The 19,566-nt window shown below is 40.7% G+C and overlaps 1 protein-coding gene across 1 annotated transcript in view; it reads left to right on the plus strand.

Moving 5' to 3' along the window:
* Positions 1-809: 809 nt before the first annotated feature.
* CDH20 (cadherin 20) overlaps positions 810-19,566 on the plus strand; it is a 219,326-nt gene continuing 200,569 nt past the window's right edge. Inside the window, exon 1 of the mRNA XM_002757253.6 lies at positions 810-1,208. The gene's annotated coding sequence lies outside the window, so the exon portion shown is untranslated. The remainder of the gene's footprint in view (positions 1,209-19,566) is intronic.

The following is a 19,566-nucleotide window of genomic DNA, read 5'->3' on the forward strand; positions in this document are numbered from 1 at the left end:
ACCTCTTTTATCTAACCTTAGAAGTAAGAGTTTGAACTACAGAACTGGAATTGCCTTTCTGAAATGGGCCTGTCACAGAAATTGTGTGAATTGGGGGACCTTCTTCATCTCAGGGAGAAGGGTGGTCTCAGTTTTTATCTCAGAAATTTCTGACCCTTAATATACCTCTACACCATCTCTACTTAAAGGCATAAAACTCTAAGATTTTACTATGAGGAAAAAAAAGGAAATCTGAGCATTTGAAGAAATTCTGAGAAGTCAATAAGTGAGGTTTCCCTCACATATGCCATCTTCCCCTACTTCTCCTCTTGAAAATAACTAGTCTTTTGCATCCTCAAGGTCAAGGTTAAACCGAGGTTGCTACTCATTTCCTTTCCGATCTTATTTTCATTTTCCTGTTCTCATCAGCTGCCTCTTCCAGAATCTGTGCAAAATAAGTACCTCAACTTCAGGGGAAAGTTTAGGCGTAAATACCCCCGTCCCCCTCCCCATGTCCATACATCTCCTTTATTCTCTCTTCCTCTTAACATTTCCTTCTGCTCTCAGCCAATAGAGAAGTTTAAACATTTAAATGCGGTATCTAAACTGCATTTAAAGAATTAACCCATTTTGCCGCTCACTGGTCTAAACCACAGGGTGCCAACCGGACGTTAATTGCTTTCATCTGGTGGGGTTCCAGACAGCTCCTCAGAAGGAAGGAGCGCACATTCCTGGCACCAATTGGCTAATTCAATTTACTTCAACGGCATTAGCCTCTGTCAGAATATTCATGAGCAGGGGAATGAGGACCCGCGGCTCAGGCAGGCGGCAGCCACTCCGCCTAGAGAAGGCTCGAGGGAGGGGAAGCGGACCGCGTGCCGCGCTCGGGGGACAGTGACAGCGACCAGGGGGTGCCTCTCACCGGACAGGCTGAACGCAGGGCGCCGCGGGAGGGCAGGGCAGGGCGGCGGCGGGGTTGGGGCACCTGCCAGTGCCCCCCAACTCCTGGTGACCGCACAGAGACTTTGCGAAACATCCGAAGGCAGAAAAGCTGTGACATTTCTGACAGAGGGGCAGGGGGGTGGGGGGCGGGGACAGCGCCGCGAGCAGGGGCCGAACGAACCCAGAGGGACACCAGCCGCCCGGCGGGGAAAGCAGCGATGTGAGCTGGACGCCCGCCCAGAAGCAGGCAGGACCGAAGGTCTCCGGAGAGTCGCCGGCCGTGCCAGGTAACGCAGAGGGCTCAGGTCGGGCCCGGCTTGTGGGGTTCGGGACTTCGGCCTCCGGGCGTGCAGAGCCAGCCCTCTGGGGCGAGACCCCGGGCGCTGCGCGCAGTCTCGCTCCGCGCCGCGCTCTCGCAGCAACTGTCCGCCGCCTCGGCGAGCCGACCGGCCGCTCTGAGTTCGACTTCCTCGGACTTTGTGGGAGAAGAGGACGGAGGGGGGCTGCCGGGACTCAGGGAACTGCTCTCTGGAAGCAGGGACGTTGGGGCGCTCCGGGCAGGTGGAGAACGTGGCGCGCTGGGAGCGGGGACTGCGCGCACTGAGGGATGGTGACGGGGGATCTGGAGCGCGGCTTGCGGGGGCGCTTGGCACTGGCTTCACCCTCTCTGGCCCCGCAGGCAGCGGCGCCTCCCTCCTTCTGCGGAGGGGACAGGGTGGCCGCGTCCCTCGCAGAGAGAGCTGTGTGCCAGGAAGGGGGCCAGAGAGCGAGGATCCGGGGCAGCACAGGCACCTACCGGCCGATCCCTAGTCCGCGCCTTGCGCCGCGCCCCTGCTTGAGCTAGGCAGTGGGAGGAGAATGTGGTGGGGACTGGCATCCCCGCCACCTGCCGGACTTCGCCAACTCCCCGGATTTCCTGTCCTCAGGCCCTGACACTCCCAAGGAAAGCTCTGAATTGCGCGCGCCTTGCTTGGTCTTTGCTTGTTGTAGTTGTCGCGGGGGGAGAGCCAGGGGCAAGGGGGTCAAATCGGGTGAAAGTTTCAGATTTTCAAAGAAAACGTTACCGCGGAGTCTCAACGCGCCCTTAGCCAAAGAAGAGACTGCAGCAGCCTTCGCCTAGCTATCCGCCTCTGGGGCGGGCGGTGGTGGAGGTTGAAATCTGGAGGGCAGCCCGGAGGCAGCACCAGAGCCCTGTTTTGCTTTGTTTTGTTTCTGATGAGGCCAGGCAGGAGGTGAGAGGGGCTAGCACCAGAGAGCCAGGGAGGTGGTCGCCTGGTAGATCCAGAGTTTACTATGGTGTTGCTATTATTATAAATGCTCATTATTGGCAGGAGCACGAGGAAAAATTTTTTTTTTTTCTGATTGTTATAAATAGCCTGGAAACTGAACCTGCAGCCCCCTCCCTTCAAATGAAATGTCCGCGGACCTGATCTAGTCTCTGATATGTGTCTTTCAACCAAAGGAAATTACCTCCTCAGAGCTGTGGTGCTGTCAGGGACTCAGCTAAATAACTGGATCTACTTAAGAACCACAAAAAGTTGAAACTAGGACGTGTTTGCACCCATGCTTACAGATGAGTATTATGTTCCTATCTGCTCACCTTCCTCAGCCACCTCTGGCTGGGGAACCCTGAAGGCAAAGTCATCTTGAGCCCCTTAATTGACCCAGCGTTTCCCTTTCATTTGTTTATACAACCTGGGAAAGTCTTTTCCCTTCAGTGTGACCCTTGCAGTCCCGTTTGACATGCTGACAGGATTCAGGTCCTGCCACTGGAGGAATCCACAAGGATACCTGTGGTTGCCACCTCTTGGCTTGAACCTGTTCAGATGTTGTCCAGGGTGCAGGCTTGGGCAGCTGATGAAGCAGAAAGCTGGGTGAGGGTGTGGGAGAACAGCATGGCAGAGTTAAGCTCAGAGCAGGAGATGAGGTCAAGCCTCCACGCTGGCCACATCCCTTCCTGCCAGAGAAAAGAGAGACAAATGAAGAGCAGGAGGGAAGTATTATAAATTGGAACCAAGCTCTTAGAGTCTGCTTAGGCTGTGAACCAAGCTCTCAGCGTATACTGAGGCTTTGGCCATTGACTTTGGCATGACCTTTCTTTTCAATGCTTCTGATTTTTGCTCTCTGCAGATAACTCAAGTAACTGTGCCTTTTTAACAGGACAGTTGTCATGAGATGATCTAATTTTGTATCAAAAAAAATGCTTTGAGCATCCTGGGAAAGGACAGTCTATAAAATATGCCATTTTAATGTTTTGTGAAAAGTTTGCTACACTGCAGGTTAAGGAGATACATTTTTAGCATGTGTGCCATGTGGCAGTGTAAAATTAAAATGGAAAAGGAAAGTACAAACATAAAAATGACTTAGCATTCTTGACATTCTTGTGCATACTTGTAGAAAAATTATCTTTCGTTTGGGGAGGGTTGCTGGGAAATTTAATCAGTGTTTATACTACTGAAACGCCCCCTTCTACCTTTCTGCCCTGTAAAATTTTATGACCCAGTTCTCACTGGAAAGGCGATTTGAGTAGTGCTGAGGGCTGAGGAGATGTTGAGAGTTGTTAGTGGAACTGTTACACAGGGTTTGGAGACTGGAATGGGAAAGAAGATGCCACCATCCTGGCAGAGCAGAGAAATGTTTGTCTGGAGAAAGCAGTTGAGCAGCTTAGGATAACAGATCTAGCACTGCTTGTCCTCTGCTCTCAGATTCAGCAACGGGACTCCATGAGATAGCCCGGAGGTTTAACCAAGGTATTTTTCCCTCCTCCATTGGGTAAAAGCACTGCCTCCTTCTAGACTTCGGATTCGTATTAACTTCTCTCTTCCTGTCTGTCATAGTGCAGTAGTCTTCTCTTGCCATCTCCAAGAGACTCAGATGCACCTTCTACCCTCTCAGACCCTTACACATTTGTAAATATCCCCCAAGTTCTGAAGCTTCTCAAAGACCTGCAGCTGTTGGTGGATTTAAGTAAATAGTTGGAAATCATCAAGAGAGCCACTGAAAAGTGGGTATGTTTTCCCCTGGTGGAGAAGTTACTGAATGCCTTTTGAGCTAGAAAATTAGCAGTTTTGAAAAGCGGGAGGGATTTCCTTGACTTCCCGCTACCCATAAACCAGTAGTTGTATTTTTCTTTCCCTCATAGTAGTGAGCACTGTTTGGCTAAGCATTTTTTACAATTTTGGAACAAAAATGGGGTTTTGCTGATGGTGTTCTATGGAGAAAGGAAAAACGTAAAGAGATACGGAAGGAAGAGCTGCAGTGGCGAGAACATAAATCAGCCAGAATATATGGGGGGGTGATGAGAATAGGTCTTTTCACCCTAAAAAAAATGTCCACTTTGGAAGAAAAAGAAGTCTGATTATTGGCATCCAGGGCTGAAACCAAGGCAGCTGATGCCGAGAGGAGCCAAAGGGCAGTTCTTCTTAGTTTAGAAACAGCAAGACAGCCTCTGCCAAAGATTGCTGTAAACACGGAATAAAGATTTCATTGTGGGCTGCTGTGACTAGAATAATTAGACAGTTAATTGTTCATTCTGATCTGGTGGTGCTGCACTCAGTAGTGCAGAGTGGCGAAAATAAGAGCAAGAGAGAAATAGAAAAGTAACATTTATCACTTTTATATTCATTTGTTTCACTGTGATGTTACTTTGGGAAATCCTCATTATTTCTCCTTACCCCAAAAGGCATACGCCCAGAACACCAGAGAGCTGAGACTCAGGGTTGCCATTTTTTTCCCTCCACATTGTACTTCTGATATGGGGGAAATTTCTTGTCTGCTAAGAACAGCATGTACAACTATAATTTAAAAGATGCATCATGTAATTCTAGTATTAAATCATATATTTTATTTATATGTAAACCTCCATGTCAACTCAATCAACATATATGCAAGTAGCACCAGATTTTTATGCTTCTCCAATACTTTTTTCTTGGACATATGAGGCTTAAGAAGTAAATATTCAATTTTTGACATTTAATTATTGTCTATTGTGAACCAAATCACTACAGTGATTCATCTTTCACATTTAATTGAAGAATACATCTCCTCTGTTTTTTGATACTAATTCAGAGACCGAGAAAACATAGTTTATGTGATAAAGGTGGTTTTAAGCAACTGAGAATCAACAGTTTTGTATTCAGTAGACTGTGACTTATTGTTATTTACTAAAAGATGGCACTGTCATCACTTCCTTCTGAAATGACTCCTGCAAGTGAAGACAGAAGCAAGGGACTCTACACAGCATTAAGCACATGGTGTCTGGGGAAGAGTAAATGAAGAACCAGGTGTCTATTAGGTTCAGCCCTCCCTGAATCCTGATATTGACATGGAATATAGAGCAAAGTTGTCATTATTTGAATGTAAAAAGAGCATCTTTAAGTGTCAATGCTAAGCATAATTATTCTGGGAATAAAAGCATTGTTATCATAAAAGCATTATACATTAACATAAATACAACATAACTGTATAGCATAAGGTCATACAGTCTCATAAAGAGATATACTTAGTTTCTCCAAGATATTCTTGTCTGTTTAAGATGTGCAACACTATCTTTACTAACCTTTAGTTTATTTTATCCATCACAAATCAAAAGGGATTGCAAACGTAGAATACTTGAAGTGTTAAACAGCATAAGTAGTATAAAATTATGAAACTAGCTCTCATTTTTGCTTTAAAAAAATGCACTGTCTACAGCAATTAAAAATAGAAAATCATATTACCACATTAAGTTATTTGCAACAACCTATTTTAAAGAGAATTTTATTCTTTTTTTACTTAATTGCTATCCACGGTTTGCTAACTGGTGTTTCAGAATAATCTGCCAATCTCTTGCTAACCAGGACTGTCTAGTTAAGAATGTTCCTAATTACATATGGATTAACTTAATTTTAGAATCCTGAGAACATTCAACTCAAAACATTACTCAAGTGCAGTGCAAAATAGAAATGATCCAATTTACCTCAAGATATATGTAATTTTTGTTTTGTTTTTAGCTTAAAGAGATCACAAAAGAGAGGACATCTGGTCTACAAATATATCACTGAATAACCACTATAAAAGAGTAAAGGAAGCTGCTATAAAGTGTTACATCCTTAGAACATACATAAAGTTTTCACAGTACCGCTCATCTCTCCTTCCTAAGCAGTAAGGGCTAGCATGTAAAGTACCACACAAAAGTGCAAATGTCACAAACATGCACAGCATTGCCTAAAATGGGGTATTCTTGCTATTTATAAGAATGTTTAACAATCTGATCACAAGTTTAGAATGTATTCTCACTAATGCCATTACCTCCAAAGAGTAAAGAGGTATCTTGCATGGAAGAAGGACTTTTTTATAGTTCCATAGCTCCTAACTAGAATCTTGTTCATAATAGATTCTTTAAAAATATGTGTCGATCTGATTTTTCATAAGAAATATAGAATTGCATCAATTGAATTTTCAAGCTAAATGAATCTGTAGTTTTTAAAGTCAAATATTTGAATGGTCCTTGTTACTTTGAATTATTCTTTTTTTAATTTACAAGATTTGCCTGTGACTATCAGTAATATTATTGGCAATATTCTGGTGTGAACATGAGGAGGTGAGAAAGTAGGAAATCTTTAAGTTAAAGGTTTTTTTTTAAGTAAAGGTTTTTTACCTAACTTTCATATGTTTATGCATATATAAGTTGTTAAAATGTACAATATATCTTTATAACAAAAGTGGCACCGTCACTGAATCATTATTTGCAAGTAGCAACATAAACAGATTCTACTCTTTAAGTACTGGGTTTTTTTTTATTTTAGATTCAAGGGCTGCATGTGCAAGTTTATTATACATACATACATACATGTATGTATGTATAATAAATATGTATATGTTGTATAGGGAGAGATTAGACTTCTTGTGTACACATTACCCAAATAATGACAATCGTACTCCAAAGATAATAACTCTTCAACAGTTAACTTCCTTCCAGCCTCCCCACTTTTGGAGCCCCCAGTGTCTATTAATTCCATCTTTATGTTCATGTATGAAGTACTGAGTCTTAATCAGGCCAGTCATGGCTAAATAACTGCATGTCTTGGGTTATATCAATTAATTAAAGGGTAATTAATGAAGTGACCATTTAATTCCATGCAATGGATACACATGATGGTCACAGAAATTTTTTTGACATGTAGCCAGTGGTCAGCCAAACCATGCAACCACAACTCTGTGTTCATCATCTGGCAGGATAACAAAATCTTAATCCTTAACACTTCACGTTGAGATTACTTATGACCAATACACTCCTACTTATCTGTTCCTGCACCTGGTTTATAACTAGAGTAAGCTATCTTAACCTTCCACCCAAAATGAAAAGCAGATGTTTGTTAGGAACTAAAATGTCTTCTGGTAAATCTTCAGCTTTTTTTTTTTTTAAGGTCTGACCTTAGTTGAATGAACAAGGTTGTCTTAGCATTTTCCCAGAGAACAGTACATAGTGTAATATGTTGGCATAATTGGGAGCTAGTGGTCAAAAGAAAACCAGGATAGAATTAGCATGAAGATCCAATTACCACTTGTTCCCAGAGAGGGTTGCTTATTGGGATTAGAGTTAAGGTTGTGGGCAAAATAGCACGGAAAGAGGGACAGGACAGTTTGAGGTTGCTGTTTTAGTTCTTTAGCTGGTATCTCAGAACAGAACCAAATTTTGATTTCCACTTTCCCCAATAATTTAAAAATACAGCTTAGTAAATAGCAGCTTATATAAATTATTGGGTAGAAATTTTAAGTGTACTCATGAGTAAAAGTATTATAGCTATATTTATACAAATCTTTGGTCAAAGCTATTAATACAAAATATTTTCATGATGGAATAGCATACACACATCTTTATCATATTCACAATTACTTTCTTTCATTTGGTAAACTCAGCATCTTTGAACCCCTTACCAAGTCTTAAGAAGGGATTAAATTGTACATATTATATATGATTGATGAACTTACCATAATTTGTTTTTAAGCCAACAGATGTAATTTCCTTTAGCAATTTAATTAAAAATTGGCTAAAGAAATTTCATTTAGAAGTAATCTTAACGGTCTTTGAAAGGGCTACCAAATACATGTTTCTTTTTAATTTGAAAGATGTTGAGCACTAAATAAGAGTAAGAAAATAGATAGAAATGGACATTTAATCTTTGCATCTAAGGATATCTTTTTCCATGCACATGGCTTGAAGAGACATGTTGAGTAGGCAGTATCACCTACCTTCCACTGTTGAAGGTCAGAGAAGGACTGGGAGAAACCAACTGGAAGATACAGCCATCTCAGTGCCCACCTCCCACACCATTGTCAATGTTCTCTTATGTTTTACTCTGTCCAGGCTGTTATGACAAAATACAAAAAACTGAGTGACTAATAAAAAACAGAAATTTATTTTTCACAGTCCTGGAGGCTGAAGTCCAAGAACAAGGTGCCAGCATGGTCCATTTCTGGTGAGGGCCCTCTTCTGAGTTGCAGACTGCTATTTTCTCATTGTATTCTCACATGAGAGAAAGAGGGCAAGAGAGCTCCCTATAATAAAAAAAAATCATCCCTTTTTTAAGGGTGATAATTTCATTCACAAGGGATCTACCCTCACTACACAATGACTGCCTCAAGGCCCCCCTCCTAATGCTGTTCCATTGTGGGTTAGGATTTCAATGTAGAACTTGGGGGAGACACAAACACTCACAGGTCAGTGCATCTCATCTTCATTTTCTAATGCAAGAAACAAAGCAGGCCAGGCATGGTGGCTTACACCTGTAATCCCAGCACTTTGGGAGGCCAAGGTGGGCAGATCATGAGGTCAGGAGTTCAAGACCAACCTGACTAACATGGTGAAACCCCATCTCTACTAAAAATACAAAAATTAGCCAGACGTGGTAGCATGCACCTGCAATCCCAGCTACTCAGGAGGCTGACGCAGGAGAATTATTTGAACCCAGAGGTAGAAGTTGCAGTGAGCCGAGATTTCGCCACTGCACTCCAGCCTGGATGACAGAGCAAGACTCTGTCTCAAAAGAAAGAAAGAAAAAAAAAGAAAGAAGGAAAGAAAGAAAAAGAAGAAAGAAAGAAAGAAAGAAAGAAAGAAAGAAAGAAAGAAGGAAAGAAAGAAAGAAAGAAAGAAAGAAAGAAAGAAAGAAAGAAAGAGAAAAAGAAAGAAAGAAAGAAAGAGAAAAGGAAAAGAAATAAAAGAGGGAGGGAGGGAGGGAACGAAGGAAAGAAAGAAAGAAAAAACAATTTCCAATATTTCTTTTTCAAATACCTTGATTCCCTGCATCAAAGACTTTCTATCAGTGTGCAGAGGCACCAACCATTATTACATCATTGAAAGCAAGCACCACACTTGAGACCATGTGTCTTGTAGGCTTTTTTGGGGATATTAAATAAGAGTCTAAATCTATGCCTATACTTTGCAGAAACTGGCAAGATCTCCCAAGGATGTTCATCTTATAAATAAAGATTAAATAACACTTTTGTGCTAGCATTAATATCAAATTGCATTTAAAGTAAGTAGTAGCAACCAAAGTATGTCTGCATCATTATCACAGTTTCGAAGTGTTGTAGTTGTGTCTACCTTTATGCTTAGCTTATACCCCTCATCTCCATAATATTGGGAACATTTCAGTCTAAAAATATGAGGCATACTCATATTTGAAAATAAAATCTTTGAGCAGTAATTAAAATATTAATCAATTTGGCAGTTAGTATCTCAGTGGAATACTTCAGGCAGCTCAGCAAGAGGATATCATCCAACTCATGGAGCTGGCTAACATTTGAAGATCAAATTGTTTAGGGTTGTTTCTTTAAACACAGGAAAACAACAGATTTCTTCATGAAATACAACTGCTATACATTTCTTTGGCTACATCTATTTATTTCACTCATGTCAATTAAAACATGTAGCATTCACTCAGGAGGCTGAGGCAGGAGAATCGCTGGAATCCAGGAGGTGGAGGTTGCTGTGAGCCAAGATTGCACCACTGCACTCCAGCCTGGATGACAGAGCGAGACTCCATCTCAAAAAGCAAAAACAAAACAAAACAAAACAAAACAAAATACATGTAGTATTCAGAGGAAAAATGGACAGAGCAAAATAAATAAATAAATAACCCCCATTTAATTAGTCTTACTCTCTGCCAGACACTGTGAGTGCTTCATTTGCATTGTATCACCAATCCTTTCTTTGAATTCAGTATTGTTACCATCTTCACTTTGCAGATGCAGAAACTGAGGCAGGATGAAGTGGTCACCACAAGCAGGTTTCAAACACAGGACTCTGGCTCCCACATCTGTAGTCTTCACCACTCATTTCTACTGCTTCGTCTTCCCAAGCAGGGTTTCTCGACCTGGCTGTCACTACTGACGTTTTGCCTGGCCAATTCTTTGGGCAAGGAAGTGTCCTATGCATTGCAGGATATTAACAGCATCCCTGTCTTCTACTCACTAGATGCCAGTAATATCTTCCCACTTGGGATAACATAAAATGTCTCTAGACATTGCCCAAATGTTTCTTCAAGAGCAAAAGTACCCCTAGTTGAGAACCACTGCCTTAGTAAAGTTCAATTTTCATGCATTCCTTATTATAGTACACATTTTTTAATTTAAGAATTGGGCATCTATTTTCCAGCTCATAATGTAGATAGTTCTCATAGTTATATCAGCCACATTATATATGATTTATAAAAAAAAATACACACACACACACACACACACACACACACATACACATATATATATATATATATCAGACAAAACTTGAGGAGAAAAAAAATCATTAAGTCAACATTCCTTCACTAAAATCAGGTCTTTCCCTACTAAACTTGTTTCCTTTGGGGCCCAGACTGGGTGATCAGGAGATTGCCATGATTATATCTTTGTGCTAACAAAAGCTGGAACGATGGTTGGAAGGGCACTGTCCACAGTACCCTCAAAAGCCCATTAATAGATGATCCACTAGACCTCAAGTTCCTTGAGGACGGAGATGGGAACTCTCTTGTTCATCTTTATATCCCTTGAACCCAATATCCTGCCTGGTATGTAATCAGTGCACAGCAAATACTTCTTTAATAAACCAGTGAAGCCCTGGTTACCCTAGTGCAGATTCCGGATGTTCTGCTCTGGGCTTCTAGCTGGACTTGCCATATATTACATTTTGCTTTAATTAGTGGCAAGGACATGCACATTATGGTATGCCAGTCATACAAATTTAATGAAAACCAAATAAATAGATAAATATTAGATGATGAAATGGACTCAAAAAGGCTGATGAGATCCACTAGATATGACCAGATGAAACTTAACACAAACATGTGCCAGTTAGAAAAGCAAACCACATGGAGATTGAGTGCCACACCCAAGACCACTCTGCTGGAGAAAGGCAGAGCCAGGATGCAAACTCAGGCCTTTAGATACCCACTGTATCCAGTCTTTCCAGGGTTGAGTCCATCCTGCTTTGCTTTGTCGGGGTGCACTGAGATGTCCTGTTCTGTTCCACTCATCACACTGTACCTGAGCTATGTGTGTAGAAAGTAGCCACAGGCCTTCCACATGAGAAATGGACTTCAAAATAGCAGTCCTGACATAGGAAAGACTTAGAGGGAGCACAATCATTCTCTTCAAGTATCTGAAATATCTTCACATGAAATAGAAAATATATCTATTCTGCATTGCCATGAAGGCCTGGGCCAGGGTCAATGAATGGGAAGCATATTTTATTCCAGGGAAGCATATTTTATCTCAGCAAGCTGATGAGCTTCCTAATGATGAATTGTCCTACATTGAAGTGGGCTTTCCTGGAGAGCAATGAGTTTCCAGCAGTCAGAGGAAAATGTGCGGATGACTGTCCTCTGGGAGTCTGAGCACAGACATCAGACCGGAGAAAGTATCAGAGGTTCTCCAAGGTCCTTTCTAGCCTGTGGTGCGTATGAACTCTTTCTTAGAGGCCATTGGTTGACCTTGCAAACTACTCTGTGTAATTCTGTTAAGAAAATCAAAATGTACTGTTTTCTCTAAACTGCATACCCAGTCGTAGAGGTAAACTAGAGAGAAGACACTGGAAAGAGAATCCTACCATGTGCCATATAAAATAAGAATCACTTACTATGGACCAAGCCCTGTCAGAAGCACATCAGTATTATCCCTTCTATTCTTTATAACACCATGAGATACAAATATCATCACCATTTAGTAACAGAGGAAATGAAGTCACAGAGAAGATAAATAAGTTGCCCAAGATATCACAACTAGTTACTCTAGCCTCACTGCTTGAACCCGAGTCTGGGCAAAATTATGAAGTCTGTTTTGTAACTATAATACTACAGCATGCCACCTCATCGTTTCAGCAGGGATGCACTATTTAATTTGAAAGGTTGCCAGTTTCTAGAGTCTGAGACATATGGGTATTTAAAATGCAGATAACTAAAATATCTTCTGAAGAATAAAATATGTCATTTTAAAAATTATTTGCTGCTTTCTCTTATCCATGATGTCACTTCCTTCAAATACTGCAAATTACCATGAGTTGACTTTAAGTAAATGAGCAAAATAGCATTTTTAAGGCTTTGAAAAAATGTCTATAGAAGAAAGATTGGTAATGGCCTTTCAGATCCTGTTCTATAAATTACAGAATTAGAACCTAGACCTCCAGACTGCAAGGGACTAGTGCAAAACAAAATCATGACTTCCATTTCTACAAGTTCAGAAAATTCTAATTATCAAGGGTACTTTAAAGATAATTTTATTGTTAGAGATCGCGCTCTCTTCTGATGGTGATTATCTCCTTTGGTTATTTTTCATCTTCTGATTATTCTGGTGAACACTTCATAAAACCAAACTGACTTTGAAAAGTACTTTCTCCGCCTTTATTATTTCAATGCCAGAAAGACACTGAGAACCTCTAAACCATTCTGCCAGTGGGCACTGGTTTTAGCCTGTTTGTAACTCTGATGTAGATGAGGTTATCGTTAACTTTGCAAATTAAATCTGGTGACTTCCTCTCAGGCAGTACTGCCAATATTTCAGATGTTATTCAGCAGAAGACTTAAAATACTGTTCAGCATTTGCTTTCTAAAGTTATTGCTGCCCTGGTCTATGTTCACTATTCTTGCAAAGAATCAAGGCAGTTGTAGAAGGGAGCCCAAGCACCAATCATAGGACTTAAAACAGCATCTTATGCGGCTCTTGGTGGGATGGTTTTTTTGCCAAGAGGCAGGAGGCTTTGCTGGGCCCTGAGGCTTGCAGAGCTGAGGAAAAGCCCATTTCTTCATCTGTCATTGATCAGGGTCATCTACTGTTAATGAAACAGTTCTATGCTGAATGTTCCTGACCCATCCAGGCACATGTCCAAAATAACTGCCTCAATGAACCTCTTACCATTACATTTGCTCATCAGGGTACCATTCCTTTGTGTCAAATTGTGGCTTGAAGAACATTTATAAGAATTTGTGAAGTGGAATGGAGATTAGCACACTGATGTTTTTCCCCTAAGTTTTTACCCTATTTCTTAGGGGGGAACCTGTATAAAAGAATGCTCTTAGTATACTTCGTGATGGGAAATATTCTGAATCAAGAACCCAGATGTCTTAATTAATCATGGGAAACATCTCTAAAAAGCATGAAGGATGGAGTACAAACCTAGGAGAGCAGCCCTTCCATCCTACACGAGCCACCCAGAACATAAGATCTGATAAGTTGTTTGGAGATTTGGACAAACAGGCTAGGATTGACATGGGAAGGAAACCGGGGTGCCACCCTTTCTGGATTCACCAGACTTAAGACCAGACAGATCCTATGAGCATTGAAGAATATACCAGGCAGCCCTGCTGCCAGTACCTTAGCCCTGGGCTTTCCAGCTTCATTGATCCAATGTGTGTCAGAAGTCATTATGGCATCCATCTCTATCCTTATGTCTCATTCTGAGAAGTGTAGCTGACCTCAGGTGGTACCGCCTTTAGAAGTCATTGGCTAGGTTTTTGAATAACTAGGACAGGAGTAAGTGCAAAATAGAAAAGAAAAAGAATGACCACTATGTCATACCCTTGTTTATCAAAAGGGAAGAGAGGAAATGCATCATTGTTATGAGTTATTTCTATTACAATATGCAGTTGTTAAGTTAGAGGGATCTGCTAACTTCCTTCCCACCTTGACCCCACCATTATTAATTTCCTATAGAAGATAACAAAAATAACTTGCAACTTTGAGATGAAAGGAAACTTTTTATGCATTTGATTCTGGGCAAAAGAAATATTTAAACCAAATTGAAGGCCTGAAAAATAAATAACTGCATTGAAAAGTCACAGCCATGTTAAACAATAAACAATTTATGGAAGGAGCTCAGAAAAAAATTGTTTTTTAAAATATTGAAAAGCATAGCTTCTGACAAGTATTCTTTATTTATGAGAGTAAGTAGAATTTTCAAGGAACGTGAAAATATTAAAAGTTTGACACATGTTTTTCTTTGAAGTTTTGCAAAAAAAGAGAAATCTAGGTAGATATGAGGTTAATTACATAGTTTAGTTTAATTATCATTATCTACGCTAATTGAGAGAATAGAAGAGGTCAGGATTATATGAAATTGTAAATGGTCTGAAATAATTTATAGTCGAGTAGGTGAGTGATTTTTTATATTTGAGTTGAACACAAGTAAGCCCTGGATCTAGCAATTTAATTTTTCAAAAGAAGAATCAAGTAAGTAAAGTCCAGGTGCCCAAACTTGGAAGTTGCTCTTGTTCCCCTTCCTATGTCATTTCAGCGCCACCCAACATGTCCATCTGGGACGCTGACGTGCTGCACCCACCTGGCCAGTGCTGGGCTTATCTTCTGCTAGGTGTACTAGATAACCCAATGCTCCATCTATTTTTGCTCTTGTTTTCTGTTCCTTTATAGTTGCTGTGATTTTATAAATTTGACAGTCTGAGAGTAAGGAATGGGAGAAGATATGGAAAAGATTAACCGAGGAAGTTTTGCCAACAAATGTTAATGACACAACCCTAGGTCTCACAGTCCCCAGACTGTTTACGACTATCAAAAACACAACAACAGGCCAGGCACAGTGGCTCATGCGTATAATCTCAGTACTGAGGGAGGCCAAGGTGGGTGGGTCACTTGAAGCCAGAAGTTTGAGACCAGCCTGGCCAACATGGTGAAACCCTGTATCTACTAAAAAACAAACAAACAAAAATTAGCTAGGTATAGTGGCACACTCCTGTAATCCCAGCTACATGGGAGACAGAGGCATGAGAATCACTTGAACCCAGGAGGCAGAGGTTGCAGTGAGCCAAGATCATGTCACAGACTGGGCAATGATGGAGTGACAGCCTGAGGAAGGAAGGAAGCAAGGAAGGAGGGAGGGAGGGAGGGAGGGAGGGAGGGAGGAAGGAAGGAAAGGGAAGGGAAGGGAAGGAAGGGCCACAAAAACAAAACAAAACAAAACAAAAAGCATGCTTTGTTAAACACTTCTCTGGTTCCAAGGCAAATTAGAATATGCATTGTTTCAAAAGAATTCTGTGTACACAAAGTGAATAGCTGTCAACAAAGATATAATTAAGGAGGTGCTGTCAATAAATGTGAAATAATGATTTACCTTGGAACAGCCACCTTATATCTTATCTATTCTCCAGTCTCTCCTCACAGGGACTCCTCTAGGGTAATTTAGAGTTTTCTCGATATAAATTAGGAGGGGAAATGCCATATGTAAGGTTTTAGAGACTGAGAAATTCGTAAACAACACTCTTTTTTCTGATGGACATCTGGCTAACATTTTCCTAAAACTCACAATTTATTTTTGGCCAAATATTATCAACTGTCCACCCCATAAAGGACTCAAACATAGTTTTATTAGTTGATGGTTATAGCAATGAAGACACTTTCTGAGCATATAGAATCCTACCTTTGCAGAGTTTGGCTTCACATGTATTATTTCATGTTTTCAGAGATATTTACCATCAACCTTTCTCCTGGTTATAATTGATTTCACTTTTTGGTGGGGAGGAAGGTCCACTGGAACATTTTAGGTCTCAGTTAATGTTTTTAAATGAAAATATAAACTTTTTGTGCCAAATGTGTTACTTTCCTTACTTTTAGGACCTGCTTCTGCTGCAAGCTTGCTCATATCATTTCCACACCTTGAGGAAACTATATTTCTTTTGAACTATCTCTGATCCTTTTCCCAAAAGATGGCTCAAAACTACTCTGTCTGAAGGAGACCTCAAACAATTAACCATAAATTACTCTGCCCCACCCCCAAGACTGATATTCTCCCCCATATTAAATTACATTTGTGCACCATGTTTGATGGTCTCCTCACCAGTTCTTATCTCAGATGTTTAATTTCTCTACCCCCAGCTGAGTCACAACCTTCTAAGTAGACAGGGGTTCTGCTTTCTGATGGCAGAGTTCCCCATTCTGAATGGTGGGGGCACATAGATACCAACAGCCCAGGGCTTTACAACACCCCGAAACATACCTCTGTGTCAGTTCAGTGCTGGAAATGTTCTGAGTCCACTTTTCTGTCAGTCAGCCCATTATTTGAGTCACATAGCCATAAAAACATGAGAAATCTAGATTGTCACCCCATTTAAAAAAAGGAGGGGTTGCAAAGGTGGAAAATGGGGATAAGAGAATGCAATTAGTGTGGAGAGAGGAAGAGGAACATTCAGAGGGGAATTGGGAGGGAGCAGTAAGGCAAGATTGTGTGAAAAAGGAACAAACTTCAGCTTGTTAAAAATGTGAATAACTACATTTTATTTTTATTCCTGGGGATCTAGGTGTAGCTTTGTGGGGCAGTAAAGCAGGATTGTGTGGAAAGGGGGAAATTGTTCAGCCTTTTAAAAATATGAATAGCTATATTTTGTTTTTACTCCTTAGAATCTAGGCGTTGCTTTGTAATGCGTTGGAGGAAGTAAATTTATTTTTAAACTGCATGTAGGCTGTGCTTTTAGACTGTGGGGGTTGAAATGTGTTTTCTTTTTAAATGATCACTTTAGGAGTGGCTGTTAGAAACATTGGAATTACCAGAACAACTAACCATGGTCTCCATCTCTGAATTCTTGACAATAGGTGGCATTTTGGCAGATCTGTTCTGTGTGCCCTAGCAGTTAAAAAAAAAACCTCCTGTTTGACTTTCACCATCTGCTTCCTCCTAGCAGATCCAACCCAAATCCAAAAATGAACAGGTGAATTTAAGCCCTAGACATTGGTGCTCTCCCAGGGAAAACAGGAGAAACTCATTAACTGTTAGCAGTTTGAAATACTCATTTGCAGGCTGAACCTAGAGGACTCCATCTCTGAATATGTCTTCCCAGGTTGAGATGTACGAATAGGAGACATCCAGGAAATAGGCTAATTTACAAGAAATTTAAGTTCTTAATGAATGTTTCCTACAGATTCTATAATGAGTCCATTCTGTTTTTGCCATGTAAAGAAGGATGCCCTTTTCACTGTTGTTGGCATGAACTTTTTAAAGATTCACTCCCACACAGCACAGTGACAATTATTTTTCCCTGGGTATCTACAGATTCGTCACCTAGGAGTTCTGCAATGAGTATTAGAACATCTTCATTCAGGCCATAGCTCTCCTAAGACTAAAAAACCAAATGCAGCAACATCCCACATTAGGTCAGAGAGTATATAAACTTCTAAATTGCCACATGCCAGTGACAGATGAAAAAAAAAGACAATATCAAAATTGAATGTTCTGATCTATCTCACATTGCAGGTTGTCAAGTGTAATTTGGCTCGTATTTCCACAAACTACATGAACCGAAGATTTAAATGGACGACTAAAAAATCAAGGCAGAAGTGACATTTCCACCAATAAAGCTTATTAGCTAATGTATTTGTTAAATTTACATTGACTCAAGCCCTAAGAAATCACTGCATGTTGTTTGGAATCCACTGAGTTTAAGTGACTGTCCTAGCAGTCACACAGTAGTTGACTAATCTGAGACTAGATTCCAGGACCTCCATGACATTGCTCCTGCATGTATAATACATTGTCCTCCCACCAAGTCCCTTCTCTCCCTGCTAAACTGCCTGTACACTGCTTTGGTGGCCACTGCACTTCACATTGCTTAGCAGTGTCTATTGCTATCTGTTCTTCAGAAATACCCCCAAAAATCGATGTTATTCTCTCTATTCTACTAATTTATGTCTGGCCCTTATCATTTTTGTTTAAATTTCTATAAAAAATTATTGCTGATCTCCAAGCCTTCATTCTCTTCCTTTTTGCAAGACACTTAACTTCCCAATGGGACTATATTCCCTTTCATAATCACCTTGGTTGTAGGACAGGACTTCCAGCATTCTTGAGTTAATATATCATGGTAATCGTGTAGATGGATGATGATTCCATGCAAGATTCCATCCTTAATCCAAAGAAACTTAAGTGAATAACTGAATCTTATCATTCTCTTCTTGGGAAGATGAATGGATATAATCTGAGGGTTCAAAGCCATTACTGCAAACAGGGTTGAAGTGTGAACTGCCAGCTAAATAGGGTAATACGTGCTAGTTATTCTAAGAAAAACACCAAGTCTCAGTGGCTTCACACCATAGTCTTCAATTTCTTATTTGCATCAAAGTTGAGGTTTATGTCAGGTGATCTTTTTGAGTGCTTTTCCTCTAAGCAATGAATCAGAAATTTGGGCTGCTTCCATCTGGTGGCTCTACCGCCTCTAGGTAGAAGGCAGAAATCTTTTCTCAAAGTCAGCAGGGGAGCAAAGGCAGAAAGTGCTGAGGCTCTTTCAGAATGTTTTACAGTTAGTAATAAAAATGCCTTTTATTGGCCAGAACCCTGCCATTATGACCTCAACCTAACAGCAAGGGAGGCTGGCAAATATTCTCTTCTTGTGTGCTCAGGAAGAGGAAATGGCACACTCATTGGCATCTTCTAGTCTCAGATACAGCTCAGAACCTTTTCTCCACTAGCAAGCAATATCTTGGTGTCGATGTGAATTCTCCTGGTTTGATGGCACTGATGATGAGTGAAGGAAGGACACTAAATAATTGTCATTAAGTCCACAATAGCTATAGCATGAAATGCAAACTCCCTAACAAATCTTGGAAGACTCAAAGTAGCAGTACTATGCAATGGTTAAGTGCATTGTATACAGAATAAGACCATCTAGGTAGAGATGCTGCTGGTCTCAGGATTACTTGTTGAGAGCCACTGCCCTAAGCCATCCCATTTTACTCCCACCATCCTCTGATAGGCTTCTACAGCCTCAGGTGGGGGATCGGCCAACAGATGTTACAGTCTGGTTGACTTTAAATCATGCCCCTGCCTCTCCCTGAGCAAGTTACTTGAATTTCCAGACAAGTTGCTTCATCTCTTTGACCAGGTTTACTCATTTGAAATGTGGGAGTCATAATGCTGATCTCAAAGGAATTACATTTGATTATCAACATAAAACATTCTGTACCTTCCCTAACACATGGGAAACACAGTAAATGGTAGCCACAAATATTATCAGGAGAAAAGAACTTGTTTATTTTGTCTCTGTGTTACTTTTTGGACAATAAAAGTAACTGCAAACTCTAATTTATAAAGAAATTTTTTAGGTGATATGGAGGTAGTTTAAAAAAGCAGCACCAGAATGCCTAAATCTGTATACAAGCTCTGTAATTTTGGTCAAATAA

The sequence above is a fragment of the Callithrix jacchus genome, chromosome 13 (assembly GCF_049354715.1).
Source record: "Callithrix jacchus isolate 240 chromosome 13, calJac240_pri, whole genome shotgun sequence".
In the NCBI taxonomy this organism is placed as follows: domain Eukaryota; kingdom Metazoa; phylum Chordata; class Mammalia; order Primates; family Cebidae; genus Callithrix; species Callithrix jacchus.